The sequence below is a fragment of the Pipistrellus kuhlii genome, unplaced genomic scaffold (genome assembly GCF_014108245.1).
Source record: "Pipistrellus kuhlii isolate mPipKuh1 unplaced genomic scaffold, mPipKuh1.p scaffold_m20_p_2, whole genome shotgun sequence".
NCBI lineage: Eukaryota > Metazoa > Chordata > Mammalia > Chiroptera > Vespertilionidae > Pipistrellus > Pipistrellus kuhlii.
The window spans coordinates 90,097,250-90,112,924 of record NW_023425515.1 but is presented as its reverse complement, the minus strand read 5'-3'; the positions used below and the strand labels follow the sequence as shown (position 1 = coordinate 90,112,924).

Sequence of the window (15,675 nt, the reverse complement as noted above, 5' to 3'; positions counted from 1 at the left end):
TAGCATCTCTCTGATGATTAGTGACTTTGAGCAGGTTTTCATATGTCTCTTGGCGTTCCTTCTGTCTTCTTTCAAAAAGTTTTTAGGTAGGTCCATTGCCCATTTTTTGATTGGGTTGTTTATCTTCTTTTTGATAAGTTATATGAGTTCTCTGTAAATGTTGGAGATTAAACCCTTATCATTGATATCATTGGAAAATATGTTCTCCCATGCAGTGGGCTTTCTTGTTGTTTTATTGATGGTTTCCCTTGCTGTGCAAAAGCTTTTTATTTTGATATAGTCCAATTTGCTTATTTTCTCTTTAGCTTCCATTGCCCTAGGAGCAATATCAGTGAAGAAATTCTGTCTGAGATTTTGCTGCCTGTGGATTCCTCTAGTATTTTTATGGTTTCCCATCTTATGTTTAAGACCTTTATCCATTTTGAGTTTATTTTTGTGTATGGCGAAAGTTGGTGATCTAGTTTCATTTTTTTTTTTTTTTTGCATGTATTTATCCAGTTTTCCCAACACCATTTGTTGAAGAGACTGTCTTGACTCCATTGTATGTTCATGCGTCCTTTGTCAAATTTTAATTGGGCATAGTGGTTTGAGTTGATTTCTGGGTTCTCTATTCTATTCCATTGATCTATATGTCAATCTTCTGTCGGTACCAGGCTGTTTTGAGAACAGTGGCTTTGTAATACAACTTGAAATCTGGTATTAAGATCTCACCTCCTTTGTTCTTCTTTCTCAGAATTACTGCAGCTATTCGGGGTCTTTTTTTGTTCCAGATGAAATGTTGGAGAGTTCATTCTAGGTCTGTGAAATATGCCGTTGGTATTTTAATGGGAAATGCATTGAATTTATAGATTGCTTTGGGTAGTATGGGCATTTTGATTATGTTGATTCTACCAACCCATATTTTTCCATCTGTTTATGTCTTTATCTCTTTTTTCAGTTTTGTGTAGTTTTCCAAATATAGGTCTTTTACTTTCTTAGTTAAGTTTATCCCAAGGTATCTCAAAATTTTGGTCCAATGGTAAATGGGACTGCTTTTTTAGTCTTTCTTCCTTTAAGATCACTATTGGTAAATAGAAATGCCATAGATTTCTTGGTATTAATTTTGTATCCTGTTACAATGTCAAATTCATTTATTAAGTCTAAAAAATTTTTTTTATGGAGTCTTTAGGGTTTTCTATGTCATCTGTGAATAAGGACAATTTTACTTCTTCTTTTCCAATTTGAATGCCTTTTATTTCTTCTTCTTGTCTGATTGTAATGTCTAGTACTTCCAGCACTATGTTGAAAAGGAGTGGTGAGAGTGTACATCCCTGTCTTGTTCCTGTTCTTAGGGGAAATGGTTTTAGTTTTTGCCCATTGAGTATGATGTTGGCTCCCCTGTAGGTCTGGTCACCACTAACTTCCCTCCCCTGCCAGTCTAGTCACCCCCAACTGCCTTCCCTTGCAGGCCTGGTCCGTCCCAACTGCCCTCCCCTGCTAGCCATCTTGTGTCCGCATGGGGGCTGCCATCTTTGATCACATGGGGGTGGCCATCTTGTGTGTTGGAGTAATGGTCAATTTGGATATTACTCTTATATTAGGTAGGATGCTGTAGATATTCAATGAATATCTATCATTAACTTGAGCATAACTTTAAGATCTCAACTGGAATCAACTTCTAAGCAAATTTTAAAAAATTATTATTAAAATAAAGTCTATAACAATTATGACTCAATTTGATTAAAATCAAATCTATAAGTTTTATAATCTTAAACATATATTAGATATGTCATAAGTTTACTTGGCTAGTAAACCCAGGTAGAATAAAAATTGTATGTCTACATTTTATTTAGTTTTGACAACTCTGAATACAAATTGTTTTTATAAACCAATCTAGTCATAGTTACCAAAGATTTTTCCAAACTGCAGGAATTAAAAAAAAAAAATTGGGTTAGTTTTTATATTTCTGAGTTTTAAAAAACAATTTAATAATAATAAAAAAAAACACAGACATGAGGTAAGAAAGAAAAAATCATTTTTGCTGGAAGTCTGCATTTCAAAAATTATTTATTTTAGAGAAAGGGGGTGAAAAGTAGAGAAAGGGAAAGATGAGAGAGAGAGAGAGTCATCTGTTGTTCTGCTTATTTATGCATTCATTTGTTGCTTCTTGTACTGTTATGTGTCCTGACCAGGGATCCAAACCATAACTTTGACATATGGAGACGATGCTCTAAACAAGTGAGCTACCCAGCTAGGACTCTGCAGTTTTTAAAGGCCTAGATTGAGACCCAATTAAGATTAAGGAAGCTGAGACCTAAGGAAATTGTCATTTTCCTTTCTTTTATGTGCAAGATAGTCCTTTTTTCACTACCCTGGATTTTTAGAGGAACTGCAAGTCTCTTGAGATGAATTAAATGGAAAAAACTTTGTGGTTTGTAAGAAAAATGGGGTGGGCTTTTTTACTCCTAGAGTTATATTTCCGTTTCTGCAAAGAATTGATTTTTAAGGTGAGAATTATTAATTTTAATTCCTACATTTTATTGCTTTCTTGCAAGCTATTTTTATAGAACTGGTAATAGCCTCAATGATAATTCTAAAAGATGACCCACCCAGTCAGTCACATTATTTTGAATTTGTGTATTGTTGTTGTTTTTTTTTTTTTTTTTTAACATCATGAATATTTCAAACCAAGGCATGCATAGATTTCTGTGTTCTGCTGCTCTTGGATTTAGAGCTGTGTGCCTTTGAAATGCTTGTGTAAGTTGCTTAACAAAGCCTTTAGGATATATTTTTTTCCTTATGAGTACATAATTCCACTTTAGGCCAATTAACATTTGGAAGGAAAACATAAAATAGCTACTATCAGGCTCTTTATACTGGCCTCCCTGGGCCAGTTTCTGATCATTTACAGGGGTATGTGGAAGAGGGTCTGCCCATTAGTTATCTTGGTGAAGAGGAATGTTTTCATGGGTCATCTGACTTTTTTTTAGGTGACTACAACACAACTGTGGTTGAGAGATTTTATGGTGGGTTTTGGATTTTAATTTTTGTACTAAATCTGATTTCAGCCCTTTAATTTTGTCAAGTGAGTTTTAACCTAGCCACAACACAGCTGTTCTTTCAATTTGACCCTTCTATAGGTACCTATATGAGATTTGTTTAGGATGAGAGCTCTCTAAAATTCCTTTTAAATTTAAAGCATTTCCAAATCAAAGGATATGTCATCAGGATATTGATGGTTTAGGATCACCAAAGATATAATTGTTCCACAAATGTGACTCAACAACAAGCCCTTTTATGACTTAACTATGGACACAAAAAACTTGTCCAGGAGGATACAAAGGATGTAGCTCCCATACTCCAAAGTAATTCCCAAAGATAGCCAAAGAGAAAAAAAGAGACTTAGATGAACTCCTTGAGAGATAAAAATTATCTGTAGGACTCCAACTGCAAATAGAATGCTCAGGCTACCCACATATTTGTACAGTCAACTGTAACTTATTGGGTTCCCATCCCAATCTGATGGTTGGCCACCTTTGATTGCAGACCTAGCAGGCATAAAACCAGAGAAAGAATGCTCTCACTAGATCCAAGTCAAGCTCTTAGGACACAAAACAGAACAAACATGACACAATGGCAATTCCTGGGAGGGAAAAGATCTGTAACAAGTATATTCAAATGAGTCACAATGCTGAAAGAATTAGTTTTTTTCAAGTGTTTCCTCCTGCTAATCTAAATCTTGGGAAAAAAGTCAGGAGAGACTCTTACTGTCCTCATTCTACCAGACCCTTGCATAGAGATTGAGGAGTCTCATGAACAAAGAAATTCACCTTTGCTTGCTAGGTGGTCCTGAGATCTCCAAAGCGATTGAGGAATTCCAACAACTCCATCCCCATCACCAAACTTGGGGGAGGCAAAAAATTTTCTGCACCCACTTAGGTTAAGTGACTGAAGGTTGTAAATTAAACTGACAAAAAAGAGATCAGCAAGAGAAAATAATCCCACCAAGTTTATTTGCATGGATATAGAGAACACAAAAGAAGTGTATCTCACTACGTTTAAAGTTAGGAGCTTATCTATCTAATTTAAAAGGGGAAAGTGAGAGAAGAGAAAAGGCTTCTGGGAAGAAAAAATGATTACTTCAGGAAAAATAAAGGGGTTCTTAGAGGAACAAAAAGGAGATAACAAAGCTTGGAACAATGTTCTGCAGCTGCAAGTGGTCTTTTTCTATCTTCCTCAAGGCCATAAAATTCTGCAGAAGAGATTTATAAGACTTGAATTCTTTTGGGAGGCTCTGCTTTCAGGCAGATAAGGGAGTTCCAAAACTGAATCTTCACAGTGGTGCTTTCTGGATCTCTTTACCACAACCTTATTGAAACTACTATCCACCATGGATTACATAATTGCCCTGCTTTATAATGTGAGACATAATTCCCCAAAGCCTCATATCTAATGATGGTGAGGTCTGGTATAGTAAATATGGCATATACAGTATTGTGTATCTTTTAAACTATTGGATAGTTGAAATAACCAAGTTTTAAAACATACGTATTATTTTTAAACAGTGGATAAAAAATGAGCACTATATTCTAACTGAAAGTGACCTCACCGGGTGATGTGATGATAAAATTCCTAACTGGGTAGGCCATGGTGGAGAGCATGCCCCAGACTCATAACGTCTTTAGTGAAAGGTTTATCTTTGCTTTAACAAGCCCTATTTTATTGTTTCTGTGCATCTAGCTTAACACACCTTTGAAATGTCTCTTTCTCAGACATCTCAGAAGCTTAATGGCACTCAAGAGAGCACATAAGTTTGTAATTATTATGTAATCCAATCCCTGCGTTACTTTCTCCCACCTTCATGTCATCTTCCTTATGTTCTCTCCTTAATTCCAAAGAAACTGCAAAACTGTCATTCTCCAGACCATTGGAGATTTGCTTCCCAGCAACTGTCAGTTTGGCACAGATAAACTCTTAAAAAATTCTCTACAGCTTTGGATGCTTATTACATCAACAAACTGTTAACAGAGAACAGCACCAGATGTTAGACCTTGGTTTTTGAGTTTGACTGGGAAAGCATTCAGAGCCAAGAAACTCAAATACAAGCAAAAGTTTATAAGCCACAGAGGTAGAAAAAGAAAACAAGTTACAGAGTCCAAAAAAGGGCCCTTGGAGCTTAGGAAAAAGAAAGGCAAAGAAAACTCACCTGCCTGGGGAAAGGAGAGGGGCATACTCCAGGGGAAAGGAGGGAAGGAGGAAGGGAGAGAAAGAGAGGGGAGCACTGAGTTTTTTGTCTGGGGATCTCTGGGGAGGATCCCAGTAGAATAGTCCTTTCAGGATTGCGGTCTTCCTTGGTTGGTTGGTACCAGGGCAGGAGGCCATTAGTCATTGCAGCTGGTCCTTGTCCCTATGTCAGCCTGGGCATTGCCCTTTGTGGCCTTTCTGCTTTTCTGGGCCTGGAGCTGAGATGTTGTCTCTAGTCGTGAATGCTTAAAAGAGCAGTTCTATAAGGTCTTGCATGGGAGTCATATGAGGCAATTCTCTGGCTCCCTTGTTCTCCTCTAAGGGTTCTATCACATGACTAGAAATATGTGAGGGAAGGAAAGGTCAGGGGAGGGTCTGAACCACATGACCAGTGATATGAAAGGTCAGGGGGTATAAACTGCATGGCCTGTGATGTGCTAGGGGAGTAAAAGTCACCCTGGGGGTGAGCTCTCAAGGCAGTTTTGCCAGCTGCTTTCCTCTCTGGTGACCTTTGGTACCTAGCCTATCATCCTTACTCTGCTCATGTCTGTCTAACTGCCTACTATATCAAAACCATTATGTGCTGTTGGAAATACATGAAAACAAACCCTGGTTTTATCCAGTTTCATACAAAGTTGTATGATCTAAAGTCTCTTCTTTGAAACTTGGGTTTTTGTTTTTGTTTTATTTTTGCTTACATAAAACTACAGGCACGATGCATGAAATTTGTGCAAGAGTAGGCCTTCTGTCCCCCAACTGCTGGCACCAGCTTCCCTCTGCAGCCTGCATTCGGGTTTCCCTTTAACAGCCGGCACCTGGGACCCGGGCTTCCGTCGTAGCCCCAGCTTCATCCGGAAGGTCGTCCAGAAGGATGACCACTCTAAGTAGCGTATTATGCTTTTATTATTATAGAAGAGGATAGTAATAGCATAATGGAATTAATGAGAGATAATGAGATAAAGAAGGATGAAAGAACTTGGTATAGTGCTGGGCATGTAGTAGGTATTTAGGAAATTTTAGTTGAATATAAAAATGATTAAACCAAACTACTCATGATGGTAACAAACTAACCTATAAAATACCTTCTTTGTTTCCATTCATTCCTTGTCTTTCTTTTAACATGGCTTTAATGAAGACAGAGATGCAATAGTGTATTCTATTTTTTTAATAAACATTTTTTCTGATGAATTTTTGTGTTATATTAGTATCATGTTATCCTTTTTAAAGTCACTATGCCATTTTGTCACTAAAAATCAGTCAAGTGAAATCACACAGTCATTTGCAAGTGCTAGTTATTTGTTTGGCAAGGTAGAAGCTTATACATTTATATCAGAAATTAATGGCTAAATTAATCTTTCTTTTTAAATTAAAAAAGTCAAGTAATCTTAAATGTTGATTAAGCAGATGATGGTACTGAAATCAGCATATAGGTAATATATGTTACACAGATTTCTGAGCCTGTGTCTCTCCATAAAGAGTAAAGAAGGAATCAAAGTAATTATTTGAAATATATAGGCTTACAGCCTGACCAAAAACATGTTTATTCCAAATAAATATCTATGAATTTTTGCATAAATTCTTTGCTTAATTGCTTCAAGAATCCACTGAGCTCTTTAAAATTTCATCTAAGCTCTCTTTTGTCTGTCATTAAAAATGATTATTTTTCTCTTTACGATTTTATACATGTGCACTGAGAAAATATCAATAAATGACAAAAAGGGACTTCTAAGCTCTTTATATTACTAGAATAAGGTAAAACCCAAAAGTAAAATTTCAAACTGCTCGCTTCATTTTGGGTGGGAATTTTCCTACTGTTTTTGTCAATATTTCTTAGTTTGGGGACAAACCTTACAGAATCAGCATTCTAAATTATTTCTATAGTGTGTAGAGTCATCTGCTGTTCCTCCACATAAGATATTTACTTGTATAGAAAAGTCAGTGTTGAAGCTGAATCTTTGTTAGGTTATAAGACAGCTTTCGCCAGTGATGATAGTGTCATCTCTCCTTTTCACTCTTATCAGTTTGAACCTCTAGAAATCTTTGCTGCTTCCTTCTTCTTCCTGCTGGTCTTATGGTCAAAGAAGTAAAGGGTGTAATGTTTATGTCTAAATACCAAATGTTAATTCAACCATTTACTGGGTACAGACATAAATAACAATGAAACATTTCATTCCTCCTAAAGAATAAAATAGCTCACACTCATTCATTCGGCCTTCTGCTCTATTTGGTAAGTATTCTTTTTCTCCTGCCTTATGTTCAAACATCAAAATGCATTTATCAGACTGCCTTTGGAGGCTGCCTGTGAGGATAGGGATCTTCCTTCACTTTCAATGAGTATAGCATCTTGTTATAGGAAACATCCATTCTATTATGAGCTGCAGTAGCCTATGTTAAAAATGTACACGAGTCACTTGAAATCTAAGCTCTCAAAATAGAAGGAGAATATTTGTCATACTCCTTTTGCTCCTTCTACTCCACAGTCTGAAAACTTGCAGAAAGTTTTCTTAGCAAGTAACCAAACAACTATACAGTACAATAAAACCTCACTAACTTAACCTCCATTGTTAAAACAGAAAACCACAGAGAGCTGAAGTTTAGTTTAGAGACATTGATTTTGTAATACAAACTTGTAAGAATTTAGAAAGTATAAGCAAGGATTAAAGGAACAATAAATATTGTATATTTAGAGGACTTCTGGAAAATTTTTGAAAAATAACATGGTATACAATATTTGAAAGGATTTGACATTCTGGTCTGTTCATTATTTGGGAGAAGACGTTTCCTCCAAGCCAATCCTGATCAGTTCATATTACAAAAAAATTTTTTTTTATATTCCATCTTCTGCCAGGGATGCTCTTTTCTCCTATATTCATGTGACTTGCTTCTTTATTTTCCTTTAAATCTCCACTCAAATATCACCTAGGTAAAATAGCATCCTGTCTGTTCCAATGACGCATTCTAGCTCTCATGTATTTTTTTCGTAGTTCTTACCACTCATTTGACATACTGTGTATTTATTTGCTTATTGCCTCTTACCTCCCACTAACATGAAAACTTTATGAAAGTGGGGACTTTACTGGTTTTGTTCATTCTTTGTTCCCAGGGCCTATAGTAACTGCTGGCACATAGAAGGAACACAAAATAAATACCTGTGGAGTAAAAAAAATAAATGAAATATACTTGACTATGATGTAAAAATTGATTAAGAAGAAGACATAAATTGATAAATATCTGGAAGAACATTAATACAATCAGAGAAAGGATCTTTTCTATTTGTGTCTGTTGTTCTCAAATCCATTTGTTTCTTGTTTTTTGCTGGTTTTGAAATCCAGAAGGCTGCATGCTAACTAAAGAAATAGAGATATAGATCTAGCCCAGCAATATTCAGACATTCTATATGCATTCATTTTTCTCTAGTGACATTTTAATATATTTTGGTGAAGTTATTCCCAAGATAATGAAGATATGTTGAGTGAGCATTGAAAATGATGAGTCTCTTTTTCCATTATCAAAGACAAATATAGGCATGTAATATATGCAGAACATTGAAAGTAGAGAAAGAAAATGAGAGAATTTTCCAAGTATTGCAAAGAAATCAAAGTCTCCAGTAATGAAAAGGAAGGCCAAATTGAAAATGTAAATCTCTAGACTCAGCAAGGATTTATACTGATGTGGAGTGAGTAGACCAATGGCTTTCATGATGACATCATTTCTTCTGCCAAGTATAGAGTTCACAGGATAGTGAAAATTTCATCTTCAGTCTAATCACTTCAGCCAAATTCTAACTCCATATATTGTTATATGAGGAATGAACTAATTCCTAAGCTTATTTGTAAGATTCTAAGAATAATATAAATGAGGGGTGGGCACCACTAAGATGAGATCTTTGTAGATCTGCATTAGGTCTTACCCTACACACTAAAACTTGTTTAATATGACATTAATAACATAAAAATCATTTAATTTTACGCTGCTAAGTTTAGACTCTGTCCAAATGACTGAGAATGTTATCAACTCATTTATAATTGCAGACCTGATGTTGAGACTACACAGTATGTGATCATAAATTGTTTTCAATAGAGACTCAGAATAGTAAGACGGGATAATCTAGACAGGTCATTTTCTACTAGGACCAAATCTGAAACAGTCTAGAGAGATATCACCAGATTTGGTGATTGGGCTTTTTAAAAAAAAAAAAAAAAAAAAAGTGTATATATATATATATATATATATATATATATATATATATATATTATTGATTTTTCACAGAGAGGAAGAGAGAGGGATAGAGAGTTAGAAACGTCGATGAGAGAGAACCATCGACCAGCTGCCTCTTGCACACCCCCTACTGGAGATGTGCCCACAACCAAGGTACATGCCCTTGACCGGAATCGAACCCGGGACCTTTCAGTCCGCAGGCCAACGCTCTATCCACTAAGCCAAACCAGTGCCGGCGGTGATTGGGCTTTAAAAAAAGGCTATCATTAATTGATTTTTGAAATTGATCATGTTGCAGTAGTCAGAATAGAATATCTCCTCTAATACTGGCTAGATAGTAGCAAAATTCAGGCAGGTAGTTCACACATTTTGTACTAGAGGGTGCCATTTATTAAAATTAACCCAGCTGGTGTGTGTGTGTGTGTGTGTGTGTGTTTGTGTGTGTGTAATCTCTCTGAATAGTAAGTTAAGCAGTAGTAGCTAATACAAATACTACTCATATAGTGAGGTCATATCCTACTTTGGTCTGCTATATATTATGTTCCATATATTATACTATGGAACATAATATATTTTCCATAATGTAACATTTGACTTCAATCTTTTTTCAAAACTGAAATATTTAATTCAGCCATTAATAAATTGATTTCCAATTCTTCTGGTTGGAGTACATGAATATTCATAGAGGTAGAAGAGAAAAGCTGGTAATCAAAGAGTAGAGGTAATGACAGATACACAGAACTGCATAATGGTGCTAGTTGTTGAGCTGAGATTTAGGTCAGGAATGGGATTGCTTAATACTGTTCCAGATGACAACAGCCATTTAGATAGATGTTGAAAACTTGTCTACTCTATTATCTGAGGGAAGGGGCTAAAACCCACAAAGCCGAGTTAGCAGGTTTTGCAAAACTCAGTCTGTAAATTTGTCAAGAGGAATGTATTTTAAGTTTCACAATATATTTATGAATCATGATGCCACTCCCTTGAGAGATCCTCTGTGTATCTCCCTGAAAGTCTCTAAATTATTTTTGTAAATTTACCCAGATATTGATTGTTTATAAAAATGGTATAAACCGATGTAGGGAGATGTTACTTGCTTCACGTTCCAGTTAGTATTTCCATTTGCTCTCATCTGAATTCTCCCAAAGTGGTCAATTTCAAAAAACAAACATAGAGCATGAAATAATAAATCATGATCTAAAATAAATTTTATATTTAAAAAGTCAGTACTTTTATATTATCAAATGAGTGGAACTTCTGCCAAGATAAATAAAATATGTTTTTCAACATGATATTTAATTGGGATAGTATTCTTCTTTTTTAAAATAAAGTTAATTTATATATTTGTATTGTTATTGAGATAAAATATGCAGAATGCAGGATAGAAAACATTACATAATTAGGTCTCAACGAACTTCTTACATGGCTTTCTCTAACAGTTGGATAATGAAAAAAAAAAGGCAATATAAAAGTTTGTTTTCTTGAACCACCATCTGTTATTTTTGTTGAATTAATCTCAGTGTTCTAAAGGTTAGGGATACTGTGCAGTAATTAACACCATTATGGGAAATGTACTTCTATGTGTTGGACTTCCCGAATTATACAAGTATAGAATTTTAAAGCTATCTCTTTTATCAAAAGTGTGTCTAAATATCCTGCTTGCACTATAGTATCAGTAAAGTAATATTGCATTGTCAATTTGCTTGCTCTGAAATGCAAATAAAATAGGATCTTGTTTTGCATATTTTCCATTTAATTGTTGTTTTCTTTATGTCACATATACAGAGACTTTGAAAAAAGTGGTTACCAAATTGTTACCAAGTACATATAAATCCTGTTAATTTCTTTACCTTAGGGAAATTACTTTCCTTATAATTAATAAGAAAATTAGATTCTTTTCCTCAAAGGAAGGCTAACAAATTTCAAGTACATTTACATATGGTATAAATACCAATGAACATTTTGCGTATCATTTCCTCTGCTTTGGGAACAGTGGTCCAGAGATATTTAATTGCATGGCATGTGATTATAGATATTTTGCATGTCAGTTATATCTAACCTGTAACTTATAAGTAAAAGGACAAATTTAAGATTTATGTTTCTTAAGCCCTTGTAACATTAAAAAAAAAATAAGCTTGAAATAAACCAAAAGAGAAGACTAACAGATGTTAATACATAGGCCAAAGCTACTCAAATTAGGGATTTTACCCTGACTATAAATTCTAAGAAAGTAGAGAGTATTTGAAAATTCACAAGATGCTCTGAGGTCCAGCAGTGGTCTGTCCATGAGCTTCAACAGGGTCAGTGCTATGTCACTGGTTGCTCTGGTTAGTATCAAGGATTGCCACCTGGTTAATTCATCGAATGGTAATGATGATAACTAGCATAAGTATACCCTTGGAATGTACTGAAAACTTTAAGTTAACTTATTCAATTATGACAATAAACCCCTTATGGTATAATAGATATTATCATTATCTAAATTTTACAGGAGAGGAAAGAGAAGTAGTATCCTTTGAGGTCCTAGAGAAGTAAGTGGCAGATCTGAACCCAGAAAACCTGGCCTCAAGGTAAGTCAGTGCTCCCAATACCTACCCAACGAAGGCTGTCAGCAGCTAAGTTTTGGCTCATGATCATTTTGAAGGGTAAAATTCATGAAGGAAGACTAGTGCAGAAGTGAGGGTTCAGTTTCTACAATTGGCATTCACTCTATGACAAGCATACATCAGTTAATGTAATCTTCATAATATTCCTAAGAGTAAGATATTCTTTCAATTTCTACATTATAGTTGTGGAAACTGAGACACAGGAGATGAAACAGCTTGCCCAATGGTGCTTTAGCAGAAAAGGCAGTCTTTGAACACAAACAGTCTGACTATAGAGTACATATTCTTTGCCATTAAGAGACATTGTTTATGTTTTAGAAATTTTAATTCAGTCTATGGGAGCCAAGTTTAAGAGGAGTAGAAAATATTTAAGTGCCTTTTAAAAATTAAAATTCAATAAAAATAAGCAATATTTAAAAATATCAATGAAAATAACCCATGGATACTCTACAATATAATATACATTGACCCTCTTGTTTTAGTGCTTGTTATAGGTTAAATCATACCTTCCCACAAATTCACATGTTAAAGTTCTAACCCCTCAGAATGTAACTTTTTGTCAATTGGGTTTTTAGAGAGGTAATCAAGTGAAAATGAGTTTATTAGTGTGGGTTCTAACCCAATAGTACTATTGTATTTGTAAGGAGAGGAAGTTTGGACACAAAAGCACATTGAGGAAAGACCATCAGAAGAGATATAGAGAGCTGCTCGCCCCTGACAAGCTGAAGAGAGAGGTGGGCAATATAGCTTTCCCTCAAAAGAACCAACCACGCTGATATGTTATTTCAGACTTCTAGTCTCCAGAAATGTGAGACAATACATTTCCATTGTTTAAGCCACTCAGTTTGTGGTGCTTTGTTATAATAGTTTCAGAAGACTAATATATGGATTAAAATTAGCAGAAAACCATTTCAAATGGTGCAGCCAAATCCTGGAATTTAAGGAAGAATACTGGGGCATCTCATGGGATCTGGGAAAGTCTGTATAAACAACCTTCAATACACAGAGACTGGAGAGCACCAAGGAATCAGGCAACATCTCCAAGTCTCATTCTTCTTTCTCACAGACCACACGATCTCTCTTCTTTTTTACTTTTGTAGACGTTCTTCAATTTTTCACAGACATGATTACACCAAAGCCTACAATGGTACAGTTTCCCACAAACAGAACAAATACTGATAAGTTTAAATCTCAATTCTAAACTCATAGGAGACAATCTGATAGGCCAAGTGTTCATCCATATTTCAATTAGCTATGACCAGGGAAGCAGGGCCATATAAGGTGAACATGGTTTTGGGATCAGGGCTACATTATGACTTTTAGGCACCATCATTCCTAAAAATTATTAAAAATAGGTTTTATTTATTTTATTTTTTAAAGTATTACATATAGTAGTACATATATCTCCTTTTTTCCCCATTTTTCCCCTACACTCTGTTGCATTCCCTCATGTCTCTCCCCATTGTCTGGTGTCCATTGGTTGTGCTTATATGCATCCATACAAGTCCTTTGGTTGATCTCTTTCCCCCCATCCTCAACACTCGCCAGCCTTCCTGTTGTAATTTGATAATTTGTTCGATGCTTTACTGCCTCTGTATCTATCTTTTTGTCCATCAGGTTATAATTTTCTTCATTTTCCATAAATGACAATGAAAATACAACAATCCAAAATCTATGGGACAGAGCGAAAATTCTTTCTCTGACAGGTTGGTCTGAGTAGATTGCCTTCCCTAATGTGGGTGAACCTCATTCAATCAGTTGAAATCCTGACAGAACAAAAGGCTAACTCTCCCTCCAGTAAGAGGAAACTCCTCTTGCCTGATTGATTTGAGATGAAATGCCAGTCTTTTCTGGCCTTTGATCTGGATAAATCCTGGACTGGTCTTGGGTCTTGAACCTGCCAATCTTCAGACTAGAACTTCACCATACCATCAGCTTATCCTGGACCCGCCAGCTTACCAACTGCAGATCTGGTGACTTCTCAGCTTCTGTAATCACATGAACTCATTTCTTATCATATATCTCTTTACAGGTGGACAGATATATATTTGTCTGTCTGTCTATCTATATTCTATTGGTTCTATTGCTCTAGAGCAGTGTTTCCCAAATTGTGGTACGTGTACCCCAGGGGTGCGGGAAGAGTTTGGTGGGGGTACATGTTGCACCAGAGTTTGGTGGGGATATGCACTGCACTGTGCTTAGCTGTGCCTAATTCTACGTTCTCATGAGTACGAGGGGTACTCAGTGTTAGGAAAATTATAGAAGGGGTACACATATGTCAAAAGTTTGGGAAACACTGCCTAGAGAATGCTAACACAATGACTACATATTAAGTAAAGCTAAGTTTAGGCCTTTTAACACATCCATTATTTACTCTTCATAATTTGGTTACATTGAAACTAGCATATTGCAGGTTCTCAAAAGGATTTATTGTATGGGGAAGGAAAAAAAAGAAATCACTCCAACATCCATGGTTAGACATTTCATAGCAGAAGCCTTTGTTTCAATGTAGTTATCCCATTTTTAAAATGGACTATTAATAGATTAGAGCTTTCAAACTAGCAGTTTGAGCATTTCTGTGTAGTTAATGGGGTAGCATAAAAGTTGAAACTTAAATGGTAGTTGAGAGCTTGTGGGGAAAGAAGGCGGAGAGGTTTAGGGCACCTATCTTAAAAGCCTTCACCAGAAGCACAGGGGCGCCATTGCATGGCACGCCAGCTTGAGGAGATGACCCCATAGCCAAGTGAAGTCAGTTAGTGAGCTGAATGAATGGGAGGCCCATATTTCAGTGGCAGCTAAGGTGTCTGGCCTTGAGCACAATGACAGCACCTGCATCTTCCTGGGAGGGCTTTCTTATGAACTGTAGGAAGGATATATCTTGTGTAGTCTCCTAGTATGAGGAAATTGTTAATGTTAATCTCACGTGGGACTGAAAGACAGGGAAGTCCAAAGCATTCTGTTTTATCTGCTATGAAGAGGAGGGGAGTTGACAATTTTAACGGAATCAAGATCAAGGGGGAAAACCATTGCAGTCCATCATGTGTTCTACTATCTCCCTCTCAGGCCTCAGAAGGCGTGGATGGCGCCACCAAAGAGCTCTGGGAGAAGGGATGTGGGGCTCAGCGCTTTGTAGAATTCATCTGAAGGCTCTGTCCAGGAAGCACTTTCCGAACACCAGAAACAAGAGAAACAGAAAAGAAGTAAGACCTAAGAGAAGACTACTGTACAAGTTAAAAACGAGGAGGAACAGACAGGACAGCCATTGTTCCTGCCAGCCAGAGGCCAAAAGAATGGAGAACACCCAAGGCTCCAATGAACTTGCCAAGGCAAAGTTAGAGTGTTTTTGTAAGTAAAGTATCTGTGGCAGAATTTCCTTAAGGCCTAAACACGTTTTCCCCCTTTTACAACTACTCAAAATTTTATAACAGTTAAAATTACATTATAGGATTCCTATGGCTCCTTTTGTAAGCTCTTGAAGAATTTGAAGCCTAAGATTTTAAGAGTACCAACGTGTAGTGGTTTACCATATAGTAATGCCCCTTCCATATTCTGCTTAAATATTAGCATTTCTGTGTAATATGATGCATAAAATGTTCTGAAGCACTCAGCTAGGTCATATCTGTAGCCT

General features: G+C 36.1%; 1 pseudogene; it reads left to right on the top strand.

Moving 5' to 3' along the window:
• Window positions 1-6,155: 6,155 nt before the first annotated feature.
• On the top strand, window positions 6,156-15,363 carry LOC118722993 (annotated as a pseudogene).
• Window positions 15,364-15,675: the final 312 nt, after the last annotated feature.